Source organism: Camelus bactrianus, chromosome 1 (genome assembly GCF_048773025.1).
Source record: "Camelus bactrianus isolate YW-2024 breed Bactrian camel chromosome 1, ASM4877302v1, whole genome shotgun sequence".
NCBI classification, from domain to species: domain Eukaryota; kingdom Metazoa; phylum Chordata; class Mammalia; order Artiodactyla; family Camelidae; genus Camelus; species Camelus bactrianus.
The window spans coordinates 12,346,433-12,362,332 of NC_133539.1; the positions used below are offsets into that span (position 1 = coordinate 12,346,433).

Consider the following 15,900-nt stretch of genomic DNA (forward strand, 5'->3'; position numbering starts at 1 on the left):
CTTGAAATTACTAGAAAAATATATTATAATTGTGCAAAAATTATTATGTTTTTGGTCAATCACATGCAAATTTTATAATTTATTATATTTTTCAGTCTTACCTAGATGAGATGATAATGGTAGACTATAAGGGAATTGAATTCTACCTGTTGATATAAAGTTTAATTTAGCAGAAATGGAATAAACTGCTTCTCAGAGTTTTTGAAAACCAAATGGCAGATATTCAATCCCCGTTCAGGAAGATATTCATATGTCATTGCTTAAAACCAGATGCTTTATATTCATCACCAGCCCTCACCACAAACAACTGATCTCATCCCTTTTCCTTCTCACATGGCTAATGTCCTGAAATCTCAGAATTATTTATGGCCATTTTCTGTTTGCTGTTCCTACCCCTCTCACATCTGAGTCCTGTTAATTTATCTTTTATGTCTTTCCATTCTTCTTGTGATTCGTATTCTTACAGCCTCTCCTTCAACAAAACCATACTGAACTCTCAAAGAGACCTCTTAATTATTCTCCTACTTTTCATTTCCTTATTCCATACTGCATTCCACAAACTCTTAAGCTATTTAATCTTTCTAAGAGAGTCAAATCAAACTTATTAACTAGCCAACCAACAAACCAACAAACAAATCTCACTGCTTTTATCAGCGTCTTGCTTAAAAATTCCTTTATTCTTCACCTACTGCCTCCTTACATTTGACAGTGTAATATTTAGTAATTAAGGCTTTCAATAATGACACTCCAACCTATGTTGCCCAATTTAGCTCTCATTAGCTTTTTTTCTCAAATTTTCAGCTTCTGTGAAGGTTTTATGTTCCTGACACAGGTCTTGGATAGTCTCACCCATAGGTTGTTGCTCATTTCATTTGTCTTATCCGTGAACGTTCTCCACTCTTGCTGTGTGTTTTAAAAACTTTTCATTAAAAAAATTTAATCAGCAGAAAAATAAGAGATTGTGCCTTTTTAACTCATCATCTAATTTTAACAATCATTAACATTTTGATATGGTAATCTTCACTATTTGTTGAACTTTTAAACAATAAATCAGATATGGTATTTCATAATCCAAAATGTTTCAATATGCAACTAACAGTATTTTATAACTTTATCATAATAGCATTATCACACCTAACAATATTAATAATATTTCCTTTATATCAATTAATGCAGTAATCAGATTTTCCTGATTATTTAAAAATAGGTGTTTTAGTTCTTGTTTATTTAAAATCAAATAAGTTCCTCACACTGAATTTACTTATTATGTATCTTAATACTCTTTAAATGCAGAATAGCTCTTTTTTTATATTATTGAATTGTTGTATAAGTTGTAAACCTTAGGCCTTGGTTTGAGCCAGGTTTAATGCTTGGCAAGAAGCCTTCACAGGTGATGAGGTGTATTCAGCGTGCAGTTATTGCCCAGTTATTGTAAGCCTCTTTTAAACTAGATAAGTCTCATTCCTTCAGTTCTGTTCCTGGTCCTTCCACACCTTCTATAAAGCATCACTCTGCTCACTAGAGTTCATTGATTTCCACCTTCTTTGAACACCTGTGGTGTTTATGGTGTATATGACAATATTTCACTTTTACCTATTTGTTATGCTATGTACCACTGTAAGTACATTTTCTATTTTGTGTTTAACTGGTCTGTTCAAATAGGTTGTAGGTCACTAGCAATCAATTCCTGCATATCATATTTTTCCCCATGGCAAAGGGAATATTGCAGGTTTTCACTCCAGGTTTTATGATTTTTCTGGTTGACTCCACAGGTACTTATTCATGTCGTTTTCATTTTTTTTTAAATTGAAGTATAGTTGCTTTATAATATAATATTAGTTTCAGGTGTATGACATAATGATTCAATATTTTTATAGATTATACTCCATTTAAAGTTATTATAAAATATTGACTATATTCCCTGATGTGTACAATATACCCTTGTAGCTTATTTTTTTAATATACATAGTTGTTTATACCTCTTAATTCCCTACTCCTCTCTTGCCCCATCCCTCATCCCTCTCCCTGCTGGTAGCCACTAGTTTTTTCTCTATATTTGTAAGTCTGTTTCTGTTTTGTTGTATTCATTCATTTTTTTTTATTTTTTTAGATTCCACATATAAGTAATAACATAAAGTATTTGTCTTTCTCTGTCTGATTTATTTCACTAAGTTTTCATGGATTAGAAGAATTAATATTGTTAAAATGTCTATACTACCCAAAGTAATCTACATATTTAATGCAATCTCTATCAAAATACCCATGGCATTTTTTACAGAACTAGAACAAATAATCCTAAAATATATATGAAACCATAAAAGACCCTGAATAGACAAAGAAATCTTGAGAAAAAAGAACAAAGTTGGAGGAATCATGCTCTCTAATTTCAGATTATACTACAGAGCTACAGTAACCAAAACAGCACGGTACTGGTACAGAAACAGACACATAGATCAATGGGATAGAATACAGAGTCCAGAAATAAACCCGTCTACTGCACTCATGGTCAATTCACCTACAAAAAAAGGCAACAATAAACCATAGGGAAAAGACAGTCTCTTCAATAAATGGTGCTGGGGAAACTGGACAGCTACATGTGAAAGAAATTACAACATTCTTTAACACTACGCACAGAAATAAATTCAAAATGGCTTTAAGACCGAAACGTAAGACCTGAAACCATAAAACTCCTAAAAGAAAACACAGAACACTCTTTGACATAAATCATAGCAGTATTTTTTGGATCTGTCTCCTAAGGCAAAAGAAATAAAAGCAAAAATGAGCAAATGGGACCTAGTTAAACATAAAGCCTTTTGCACAGCAAAGGAAACCTCAACAAAATGAAAAGACAGCCTTTTGAATGGGAGAAAATATTGGCAAGTGATATGACTGATAAGGGGCTAATATCCAAAATATATAAACAGTTCATACAACTCAATAGAAGAAACAAACAACTCTATTAAAAAATGGGCAGAAGTCCTGAATAGACTTTTTTTTCAAAGAAGACATACAGAAGGACAACAAGTACATGAAGAGATGCTCAACATTGCTAGTCATTAGAGAAATGCAAATCAAAACCACAATGAGATGTCACCTCACACCAGTCAGAATGGCTGTCATCAAAAAGATCAGAAATATCAGGAGAGGAGAGTATAGTTCAGTGGTAGAATGTGTGCTTAACCTGCACAAGGTCCTGGGTTCAATCCCCAGTACCTTCATTAGAAAAATTTAATTACTTTCCTTCTCCAAAAAAACAAAACAAAACAAAACAAAACAACAAAAAAAAACAAATAACAAATGTTAGCAAGGATCTGGAGAAAAGGAAACCTTTGCACACTATTTGTGGCAAGGTAAATTAGTGCAAATACTATGGAAAACAATATGGAGGTTTCCCAAAAAACTAAAAATAGAACTACCATATGACCCAGTAATTCCATTCCTTGATATATATCCAAAGAAAATGAAAACACTAGTTCTTTTTCATTTTTAAAGAAAAAAAATTCTTTGTTTATGCCACCTGTATTTATATGAACCAAACAAGGCAAGAGTAATCCGAATACGACAGGCAGAAACTGGGAAACTGTAAGTACTAAGACCATGCATGCAGACCATGTAAGTCCTGAGACCATACATGTAGACCATACTCAATGAATATTTGTCCCCTGGAATGAATGAGTGCTTGATTTGCTCATACTGTGAGAAACATTGCTGTCTTATGTCAAGAATGATTTTTAAATTGAATAAATGTTGTCAATTATTATAGAGCCAGAAGTCTCTTTAATTAGTTCTCTCCAGTGATTTTCTGTAATAAAAATGTTCTACCAAGAGTTAACTGTAAAGACCTCCAACAATAAAGCACCCAGCTGCACTTAGAAGCATATGCAATTTTCAGAGAAGTTGCCTGTCTGTCTCTGTCCTCTCCCTATCCAAGGAATAGCATAGAAGGATAAAGTTAGCTGAAGATCCCTGGGGGTTTATTTCTTCCACTTCCTGTCCAGAGCTTTCCTCTATATCCCTCCTTTTGTCTCTATCAGAGTTTATAGAAAAAAATAATAAAACATGTATCTACTCTGGTCATTAGGGCCCCAGAGTACGGAACTGTTAGTCAGTAAGGGAAATTGCCATCTCCCTGATTAATAACATAACGCAGCTCCTCAGAGGGCTTTACCAGTATCCCATTCAATCCAGTTTGTGTCTGAGTAGCTGCAAATAAATTCAAATTATTGTGTTATGTCTCCTAGAATAATCTTGGGCCTCATTATATACCATTGTGGCAAGGTGGAGGTGGGTGCTTATAAAGGCAAGAAATCTCCCCTGGGATTAAAATCTAGTGTGCTTGTTAAAAATTTATGCTTACGTTGTCATGAATTTTGTTACCTCATTTATTTAGATTTTATGACTGTTATATGCTACCAGTTATTTGGAGAGCTGTGAACAAGTAGCCTTTTCTCTTCAGGATATGTAAACCAGCTCCACCAAACATAAATAGGTAAAGACAGAATGCTAATTGTTTGGATACAAAATCTTCTACAGCAAAAGGTAACAAATCAAAGGCAAGTCAAGCAGAAGTTAAATAAAGCCAGCTCTCTAAAGCTTCTTCTCATTCTTTGGGTCTATGATTCAATTTTCTATTATCTAAAGCATGCTTTCAGTTTTTCAATGTTTTCTGCATTTGATGTTTTCTTTATTTACCAGATAGCACATGCCTGTAAGAATAAGTGAAGCTGGTGAAAAAGAATGCGACAATGAATATATGTATGTTCATGTATAACTGAAAAACTGTGCTCTGCACTGGAAATTGACACAACATTGTAAACTGATTATTAACTCAATAAAATAAAATAAAAAACAAAAAAACAAACAAACCAAAGAATAAGCGAAGCAATGCAAATAAATATAAGATCAAGTTAACTATCTCTCATCTTACTGCCCATACATATCATCCCCTTCTGGGGACCTTCCATCACTCTCTCTTCCCTCACACAGCCATAAGCAATTTTGTTTCTGCCCACGGTTATGTACACACGGGAGTTTGAAGTTTGTGGTTTCAAACAAAAAGGAATCATGCTACACATATTGAGCACTTGCTTTTTATACTATCATTTATTATGGATACACATAGTCAACAGATATAACCTCTGTGCCTATTACATGTCACACACATAGATATAAGCATACAAATAATATTTTCTTCAATTGGGGATTTTTTCACTACAGTTTCTATCTTTATTTTTTTACCTTTTGTTTAACCCCTTACCCTCTTCCATCTCCACTCATTCACCCAAAACTACACATCAGCTCCCTACCCCAATCTCAGCCAGATAACCATATGCTAAAGTATCTAGTATATTTCTTTCTTTCTTTTTCTCTTACTTTTCTTCTTTCTCTTTTAATATATGCATACATATGAACATATGTACTTCATATATAGATATGTATTGATATAGATCCATATACATATAAATACTTTAATGTTTTAACTAAGTTATAGGCTATTGTTCTTTATAGAGCTACAGGTCTGCTGATGGTTTTTGAGATGCCCTTTGGTCCATACAGGGAACTGAAGTAAAATCCCTCTTCTCAAAGGCAAACTTGACTTAATTCCATGAGTATTTAGAATTTTAAGGCTGTTAAAAAGGACTGGAAAGAATTCAATTTCTGGTCATTATTACATTTCCTTTCAATCTACTTAAGTTCTAACTAACTTCTGCCATTACCTTCAGCTATCAGGGCAGAAATTTTGCTGTGTGCTGTCATGTATTTTGTAATTTCTTTCACAGATCTTTTTCAACCTGTCATCACTATCACCACTTTTGTGAAAATACCCTTTCTAAGATTTGATGGTGCTATATTTTCAAACGGTCAGAAAATGTTAACGTCCTATCACAATTACTCTCTGTGGCGTATAGATTCTGCATGAAATTTCAATTATGACATTTTTGTTCCAACTTCCATGCAAAGCCAACCAAGTCAGACTTTTGAGGTAAATAAACAAGTAATGAATTAATACAGAACAGTATTTGAAGTCAATGTGTAGATCTAGGAAATAATGATTTTCAGGTTTACTCCTCTGGTTTTGTTAGGATAGTGTGCCTCATTGACTTGATGGAATATCATTACTGAGATGGCTGACCTAGAAAAATTTAAAAAGCTTCTCCATGAATTGTCCCTGAGCAGAACATATAAGAGATTATTCGGCAGGTTAGTTAAGTAGGTGCCTTGTAATGAACTGTTACTGGGCACTTTACAAAAAGCAAATAAAACACAGCTGCTAATAGTTCCCAACTGTCAGTCCTTAGAGCTTCATCAAGTAGGGAAAAATATATGTTCCTGCTCACAAATCCTGGGGATCTTCTGGCTCATCTTGTTCAAGATTCATCTTGATTTGGACCCATCGATCTTGATTAGAATACAGGAATCACATTTAAAATGGCTATTTCTTTGGTAATCATGTCAGTGGAGTCTGAGGTCCCTTCCCAAACATCGGGGGGCTGAAGAGTCTCTCTAAACAAACACTGAAGCCCGTGTTATTTTATGATTATTGTCTTTTCATGTTCTGCCATCCCCTCTGATTGCAACTTCTGCAAGGGCAGAGAACATGCCCACCTCACTGACCACGTGCCAGCCAGCATCTAGTCTAGTGTCGAAATTTATGTCATTAGAAATACTCGGTGAAAGAATAAATGTTTGAATGAAAGGGCAGTTGTTGATGGTTCCCTCCCAGGAAGTGTCAGCGTCCTTGTCTTCCCTGATACAACTCTCTTCAGTGTCACCGTTTACCTTTGCCTGCTTCTTACCTGCACTGAAATGTCTTTTTCTGCTGCTCACTTCTGAATATTGGAGTACTGTATTTGTGTAGTTAATACAACCTTTATCCAATCACTTCGAAATCTCAAACTCAGTTCCCTCTTGAGTTTCAGATTTTTGTAATGAACTACCACTAAATAACTTTTCTTAAATTTATCTGAACTCAAATGAATTTTCCGATCTCCACCCTGATCATCCCCCGAATGCTCCCGGGTCCCACATCACATCTGCTATTACCTCTGCGATCCATCAATTGCTGAACCTCCAATCTGGAGCTCATGTGTGCCCCTTTTTATCCTTTATTACCCTTCACCCCACACCACATAAGCAAGTTCTTTAAGTTCCATCTCTTAAATGTCTGTTTGATCTAGGCCTTCTATAAAACTTTAGTTACTGCTTTCTTACATGAAGACCTCACATTGGCTGCTTGGTCATACTCCTCGGCTGATTACCTTTTAATTAGTTGCCATAATGATTTTATACAACATAAATTTCTGTGGAAAATATCGCAACTTTTAAAAACAGTGTCTAGTGCACCTATAGCAAGATATATATGACCTTGATGTTCAGGCTTCTCTTAACTACCCAGGGCCTCATTGTAGCCACTTGCTTTGCTCTGCTTGCTTTCTAAGAGTGACATCAACTTACAGCTCTGCTATCTAATACTTTTCTTCTGCCTATGCATATTCTGGTCCTCCTGCATCGTGTATCCCTTGCCTCTCTAATTCATTTCTCCTCTGCCAAGAATTGATTTAAATGTAACTTCAGTGTGAACATATTTGATCCCACCTTTTGCTCTAGCATCTCTCTCTTTTTTTAATACCGACATGAGCCTTCTCCTCTGTGTTTGCACTTGACTGTCACATCACCTGTCATGTTCATTTACATATTTGCTTTCTAACTTAACACATCTTTGTAATTCTAAGACCTAACAGAGGGACTTACGAAGTAATTACTCAACAAATATTTTTAACAAATAAATAAGTAATATATTTTAAAAAAGAGAAATAACTAATAACATTGGCCAGGCCAGAGGAATGAAAAATAAACCCAGAGCTTCCTGCTCATGAAGCACACTGAAATTGTAATTTGCCTGGCATATCGTTGTCAAAAAAAACATTAAAGACAAAAATGCAGTCAATAAAGGACACAGATGTGGGTGTATTGTTTATTTAATAATCTATTCTGAACACTTAGGTTTGGATTGGATTATTAACAATTAAAATTGAGTACAAGGTGTGCAATGAAAAGATTCTGCAGAGCAGAATCTCCATCTCACCAGAGAATGGACTCAGCAGCAGATATTACTCAGTTGATGCCACAGAACAAGTGTCTAGTGTAACATTATTGGTGTCAGCAGTCAGGCCCTATTACAGCCACATCTGTAGCCGCATCCCAAGGTTCTAAAGGCACCAAAGCAACAGGCATAGCCATATCCAGAGCTGCAGTCCTAGCCCAGTCCTCCAAAGTACCTACCTTAGTAGTAGCAGACTGGGCCAGAATTTAAAGTTTTTAGCCTAAGAGAAAAGAGTAAGTTTTAGAGAGTAAGAACATTAAAAACTAGGGACCTTTTATACAATCTAAAGTGTAGGTGTGGCAAACGTGACATCCTCATCTAGACCAACCTGTATTTAGGAATCTCATTAATCTCATTTCTTTAGATAAAAGAGACTCCACATACCCATTAAAATTGAAGACTGTTTTCTTGGTATGTTGGGATCCTCCCGAACAGTTGGTATGCTTTAAATTTAAAAAAAAAAAAATGCTGAATTCATTGAGCTTGCTCATTCTGTTGCTGAATTTAACCTTTGTAACCAAGCTGCATGACATCACGTGGAGGCGGCAAATGCCTTCTTCCTCCAACGATTATTCTAATAATACCCTTCATCCCATATGCAGATTTAAAAGCTAATCAACACAGCTGTGATGTTATCTGTATAAATCTTCGGAGCAAATAGTATATTTTCTGTACGATCCACCACCTACTCCAATCACATTTTACTCTGTGGGTTTTGTATTGCCGTGTTCTCTTAAAGTAATGCCACTTTGTTGCTTGTGTAGTTTCTTTTTTTTTTTTTTCTGCTCCTTAAAAAGTTGTCCAGTTGCTTATCCTGTACCTGCACCAGAGTGTACACATTTCTTCACATACAGGAAGAGCACTGAGAATCTTATTTGACGGCAAGGTCATAGGAACCCAGGATAGACCTTTTGAAGCTCAAATTTGATAGAATACATGAATATTTATCTTTTCTTAAGGGATATTGGCTCTGTTTGTATCATACACATATACATAGTCTTAAGTTTTGAAAGACAGGTTAAATTTGGATGTTATCATTTCTCAGGAGGATTGAAAACAATTGAGAATTTTCTTTCACCACTGTTCTCTAGGGCCAGATGTGATTTGAGCTATTAACTGCAGCTGCCCACTTTTACGAGTATCAGCATATTGGCAGAACCATCTGTAAACCAGGACTAATTTTTCCTTCCTTCAACTGGGAAATCAGCATAAATTCATCAGTGAAGTTTGAGAAAGAGAAGACAGAAGAGTAGAAGCCATGAAATTCAAGCCACTTTCTTCTTTATTTTTAAAAAAATTTTTTTTATTGAGTTAGTCATTTTACAATGTTGTGTCAAATTCCAGTGCAGAGCACAAGTTTTCAGTTATACATGAACATACCTATATTCATTGTCACATTTATTTCCCTGTGAGCTACTTTCCTCTATAATTTATTTGTGCTTTCTGGTCTTCCTCAAACCCAGTCTCATATACACCACTTTTACCAGATGATGGAAGAGCTGCTGTGTACACTCAAATTTGTGGCTCAAAAAGCCAAACAATATCTTGTTCACAATGGGCAGTTCAAGTCACATGGTAGCTTGGTGGCCCATGGACAAGAACTCATTAAAAAAAAAAATCAAATTTGTAGAAATAGAGAATTGATTGGTGGTTGCCAGACATGGCGGGGCTGGGGTACAGGGAATGGGTGAAGGTGGTCAAAAGGTACAAACTTCCAGTTATAAAATAAATAAGTTCTGGGGATGTAATGTACAACATGGTGACCTTAGTTAATTATGCTGTATTGTATATTTGAAAAGTTGTTGATAGGATAGATCTTAAAAGAAAGATTTACTTGCTATCACAAGAAAAAAATGTAATTATGTGAAGTGATGGATGTTACCTAGTGGTAATCATTTAGCAATATATATATACGTATGTATATATATATATACACACGTATGTTAAGTCATTATGTTGTGCACCGTAAACTTACAAAATGTTATATGTCAATTGTATCTAAATAAAACCGGAAAAAAAACAATGTAAAAGAAAAAAGAACTCAGTAATGTGTCAGAAGCTATTTCTTTAAAAAGATAATATAAATCTGCAGAGGATAGCAGAGATTTACTCCAAAATCCTAAAAGCCTGTGTAATGATTCACCTCTACAGACCTGTGAAAACCTCTTAACACCATCCTTATGGACACTTTAAACAGCACTGAATCTGCTGCTCTATACAGTTTAGTAGCAGAGCAGTGTATGCAGCAGCCTGTGACCATTCTGGAGCTTCTTTTGGTCTTAATTTTTTCAAAACTTGTAGCCATTTTATTACTTTCCAAGTGGATAATAGGAAGCACATCCAGGTAAGGAATATGTTACCATGAAATTACAAAGAGGCCACTAAATATTGTGTTTTTTAACTTATTGATAGGAGGGGCCATATATAATGATGCCTCCTTCATCCAGATCACTGGACCTCTAAAAATTTCACCAAGGTGGCAGGTCCTTAAATTTTTGTAGGACTTATTTCCCATCCTCTGTCACTCATAAGTCTTACCAAGATGTTCGGGGTAGTTGCTAGTTCCTGCTCACTGGGTCTAATCACGAACGTATTATAAACTTGATGGACTAATGTGATAAGTGCTGGAATGCAGAGTCAAGGCCTCTGCAGAATAAATTGCACCTGAGTTTTGAAGAGTTAGCATAATTCTGAGGCAGAGCAGTTAAACAGCATTGCTGGTCCTGCCAGCTGAAAGCAAATGGTGTTCTCCACTTACATGGATGGAGCAAAAATCTTCTGCAAGATCAAAATTAATGAGAAGGTATGATGGAAATGCAATATCAAAGTGAAAGCATCTCTTAAAAATATAAAATTTGAAGGTATTCCGGATGATTTTGACCAAGAAAGAGAGGTCCAATCTGAAACATGTTTTTCCTCGTAGCCTAAGATAAGTTTACTCTGCATTAAAGGTATATTAGAATTTCTAAGTCATCCTGGTCCAGCAGGTCAAGTCCAATAAGCTGAGTGGTTCTACAAGCTTCTCAATAGAACCCAGAGGTCTAGCATGTGGTATAGCAAGATGGACTGTAGCAGCCACATCCACACCTGCCACGGGCAGCACCTAGGCCCCCATAACCACCACCCAGGCCACCATAATAGTTGCTGTAGTAGCACACGGTGTTACGAGTGGCAGGTTCACTTGAGGGGATGTGAATTCTTCTTGGTTTAAATGTCAACGTTTTCCCAGGGCCTTTTAAATACTGTCAGTGATGGGTAGGGCAAACTACAGGCATCGTTGACTTCAGAATTTAGAACAATGTCCCCTAGAAAAATTTATTACATCTTTTGTTTCCCTAGGTAAAGACAGTTCCTCTGACATAAGATCATTTTGCCATTATTTCAAGTGTCCCTTAATTAAATCATTAATTAAGAATAGAAAGAATTTTTTATTCTGTTTTGAAAAGCAATTATTCTGCATGTGATTAGTTTCAGGTCGATGATCAGTTTGTCATTCTCCCTCCACTCCCAAGGAACAGTTAGTCTGGAAGCTCAGGGACTACATTTCCCAAGATTCCTTGCAAAATAAGATTCTGCAGGAAATGCCACCAATGAGAGAGACTTGAATGAGATTTAGGAGGCATTAGAAAGCATTAGAGGTCCTCCTGAATTTTTGATTTACTAGACATAGTGAGGACCCTCTTTACCGAACATATTTTGCTTTTATGTCAGAATGACCTTAATAAAATCATATGCTTTTAGAAATTTTTTTCTCCTTATTTTTATTGCCCATGCTTATATATTTATTTACTTGAAATGATGTATCCTGGCTACTTGGTGTGACATAAAGCATATAGTCCTTTCTCCAAGCTTTGATTTGTTGGCTTGTTTGTTTTCTAAAAATAATTTATTTTCTCAAAAGGCAGTCTAAGAATTTAGAGTTTACATATACGAGTTTGTGAGTATGTGTGGAAGGGACAAGATAACTTAAGTGGACAGAAGTCATCATTTCTGTTGGGTGGAGATGATGGGTTTTAGGTTATATATGTATTTAGCGTTTTTAGATGCTGCCAAACAGTTTCCATAGGAGTTGTGCCAAATGCCATCCCCAGAGGCAATATGTGTGAATTCTAGTTGCTTCATATTCTCAAAATTATTTGGTATTTTGAGTTTCTTTAATTTTAGCTATTTTAAGGGGTATGCAGTGTGGTAATAATTTGAATTTTCTTGCTCTAATAAGGTTGGTCATCTTTTGTTATCATCTTACCTAAGATGCTTGTTCAGGTTTTTGCCAATTTTTAATTGTGTTTTGTGTCTGTTTCTAGTGATTTGTAGGTATTTTAATTTATTTTTTGTACAAATCCTCTTTTAGATATATGTACTGTAAATATCTTCTCCCTATCAGTAGTTTTTCACTTTTAAAAATAGAAATCTTTAATTTTGGTGAAGTCTACTTTATTAATATGTTCTCTAGCTAGTGCTTTTATTACCTGTTTAAGAAATTATTGCCTATTTGAAATTAATCAAGGCATTGTTTAAAAATTTTTTTAATATATTTTTATAGAAGTATAGTCAGTTTACAATGTTGTGTCAATTTGTGGTGTACAGCATAATGCTTCAGTCATATAGGAACATGCATATATTCATTTTCATACTCTTTTTCACCATAAGATGCTATAAGATATTGAATATAGTTCCCTGTGCTATATAGTATAAACTTGTTTTTTATCTACTTTCTATATATTAGTTAGTATCTGCAAATCTCAAACTCCTAATTTATCCCTTACCACTCCCTACCCACTCTGGTAACCATAAGTTTATTTTCTATATCTGTGAGTCTGCTTCTGTTTTATAAATAAGTTCATTTGTCTTTTTTTTTAATTTTTCAATTCCAATATAAGTGATATCATATGGTATTTTTCTTTCTTTTTCTGGCTTACTTCACCAAGAATGACATTCTCCAGGTCTATCCATGTTGCTGCAAATAGCATTATTTTACTATTTTTTATGGCTTAATAGTATTCCACTGTGTAAATATACCACAGCTTCTTTATCCAGTCATTTGTCAATGGGCATTTAGGTTGTTTCTATGTCTTGGCTATTGTAAATAGTGCTGCTTTGAACATTGGGGTACATGTATCTTTTTGAAAATGTTCCCTCTGGATATTTGCCCAGCAGTGGGATTGCTAAATCATATGGTAATTCTATTTTCAGTCTTTGGAGAAATCTCCATAGCGTTTTCCATAGTGGCTGCACCAAACTACATTCCCACCAACAGTGTAAGAGGGTTCCCTTTTCTCCTCACCCTCTCCAGCATTTATCATTTGAGGACTTTTTAATGATGGCCATTCTGACTGGTGTGAGGTGACACTTCACTGCAATTTTGATTAATTTCTTGTGAGTCAATCCTTTCATTTTCTGCACTGCAATATTATCTTAGTAGGATAAATCTGGTGACCCTATATGTTTGTCTGTTTATAGAATTTCTTTTCTTCCATTGGTGTGTGATTATTGTTGACTCAATACTGTCTTTTCCATGTATACAATTATGTCTTTTGTTGATAGTGACAGAACTACATTTTCCTATCCAATTTTTGCTACATTTATGTACTTATTTATTTACATGTATTGCAGTGGCTAAGACCTATGGTACAAAGTTGTATTGAAGTGGTACAAACTTTTATTAAACTGTGGTAATAGTTATCCATGTCTTGTTCCTAACCTCAAGTGGAAATTATTCTGTATGTCAGCTTTAAGTATGATAATTAGTGGTAGATTTTATGTAGATGCCATTTACCAAATTTAGGAAATGATTTTCTAGTCTTAGTTTACAGAGAGTTTTAAAAATTCATGAATGCATATTGAATCTATTAAGATGTTCATATGACTTTCTTTCTATTTGTATTAATGTGATGAATTAAACTGAGTTTTCAGATATTAAAATGATCTAGGATTTTGCAGTTTCGGAATATAGCTTATGGGATTTCGTTTTGATTCTACACTGTTTCAGATTTTTATAGCTATGTTCACAAGAAATGGACCTTTTAATATAATGTCTTTGTTAAGATTTTTATTTTATTAGTATTGCTCTTTTCGTATTCTATGGAAGAGTATTGTATAATTGGTATTTATTTTATTCTTAAGTGGTTTAAAACATTCACCAAGACAGCCATTTCAGCTGAAATCTTCTTTGCATGACTGTTTTAAAATACAGGTTGATTTTCTTTAATAAGTACTTGAATTGTTACCCAACTTGTTGGACTTCCTATTTCTTCTTGTCTCTGTTACTTGAATAGTATTTCTTCAGATGAAATTCCATTTTCCCATTGTCCCTTGTGTAGGGAGTGAAGATCAGAATCATTGAAAAAAATTAAGTTGCTTTAACTTGTAAGGAAAAGTTGGACCTATAAGCACAAGAATCAGTGCTGCAGGAGGAAAGCCACGATCCAGGATGTTGAGGCTGGTGTGCAGGAGTTGGTAACCACGGCTCTTTCCTTGCACAAGATTGTCAGGCAGAGTCACTGACTCAGCAACCAGAACGCATGGCAGATGTTCTGCTTTTTTCCCTTGAACTACAGAGGAGCAATCAGAAGACCATGATGTGGGAGGAACACATTACAATCACACAGAAGCACAGTGGCATCAGGAAACTGCCAACAGTACGTATATATGAGAACAGTGCTGCTTTTGTAGGCACTACATCATTAAAACCTTAAGGATGGGAATTTAACTACATCAGATGTTGATGATTGGAGTGGCTCAGAGTCACACAGAAGCATTTTACATGAGCAGTTTAGACAGAATTGGTGATCAGCCATTTGTCTTTGTCATTTCTTTGAACACCTTTGGTATAATTTGTGTTGAAGTATTTCAAATAGAAAACTATAAGACCAGTAAAAAGAATTTCTATGTCTTCTTTACTCTGATTCCTCAATTATAAACATTTCACTACGTCTGCATTTCTCTATCATCTCTCTGTTATCTATCTATCTATCTGTCTATCTATCTATCTATCTATCTATCATCATTATCATCATCATCTATTTATCTATCTCTGTCTCTAGCTGACCTATGTATCACAATCCTGTTAAATGCCACTGTCCCAGCTGTGGGTACTATAGAGATATCTCTTTGACATCTCAGTTCTAGGATTGAGTCTCCTCCAAATACAACTCTGCCTCATTCTCTGGGGTCATCTTTGTCTTACAGTTTCCCTGGGATTGAAACAGATGTTTTCTGACAGTAACAGAGGGCATGCATAAGGCAGGGGGCCACTTTTAATCTTCCTCACTTTTCAGTTGAGAACAGAGGTGCTTTGTGCAAAATGGAGAGAAATTTGTACTCCTGGAAAGTCTAGACCATTAGTTAGGAAAGATTCTGCTTTAAGATTTTCTTTAAGGTAAAATGTAACATTTTACTTAAAAAAATTGTTTGGCATGGAGTCAGGTGGGGGGAACAAAATATGTTGGTGAGGAAAAATGAGCACAGTGAGAGTTGGGTAAGCTTAGCTGTGGAGGAGCATGTACAGAGCATGCTTCAAGCAATCTGTTTTTTATGTCTACTTGTGAGTTATTAGTAATTTTAGCAGGTGTTAAAAGGTAATCTCATTCATTAATCTAAGTCTTTTTAACTGAAGGAGGTTTTGCCAAGCAGAGTGTTCTGTATAAATCACACATCTAGACTCTTTAGAGCCATCGGAAGGTTGAATGAGGGACAGAAAATGTATGAGCCTTGCTTTTTGTACTGCTGCGGAACAGAGTTTTCCTCTTATCTGACAAGTAAAACCATTTTATACAGCGTTATTATTTTACTATCCA

General features: G+C 35.2%; 1 non-coding gene across 1 annotated transcript; it reads left to right on the forward strand.

Annotated features, from left to right (window-relative positions):
- Positions 1–3,146: 3,146 nt before the first annotated feature.
- Positions 3,147–3,218, forward strand: TRNAV-AAC (transfer RNA valine (anticodon AAC)). The gene has a single exon. It is a non-coding gene; the product is annotated as a tRNA-Val (tRNA).
- The last annotated feature ends 12,682 nt before the right edge of the window (positions 3,219–15,900 follow it).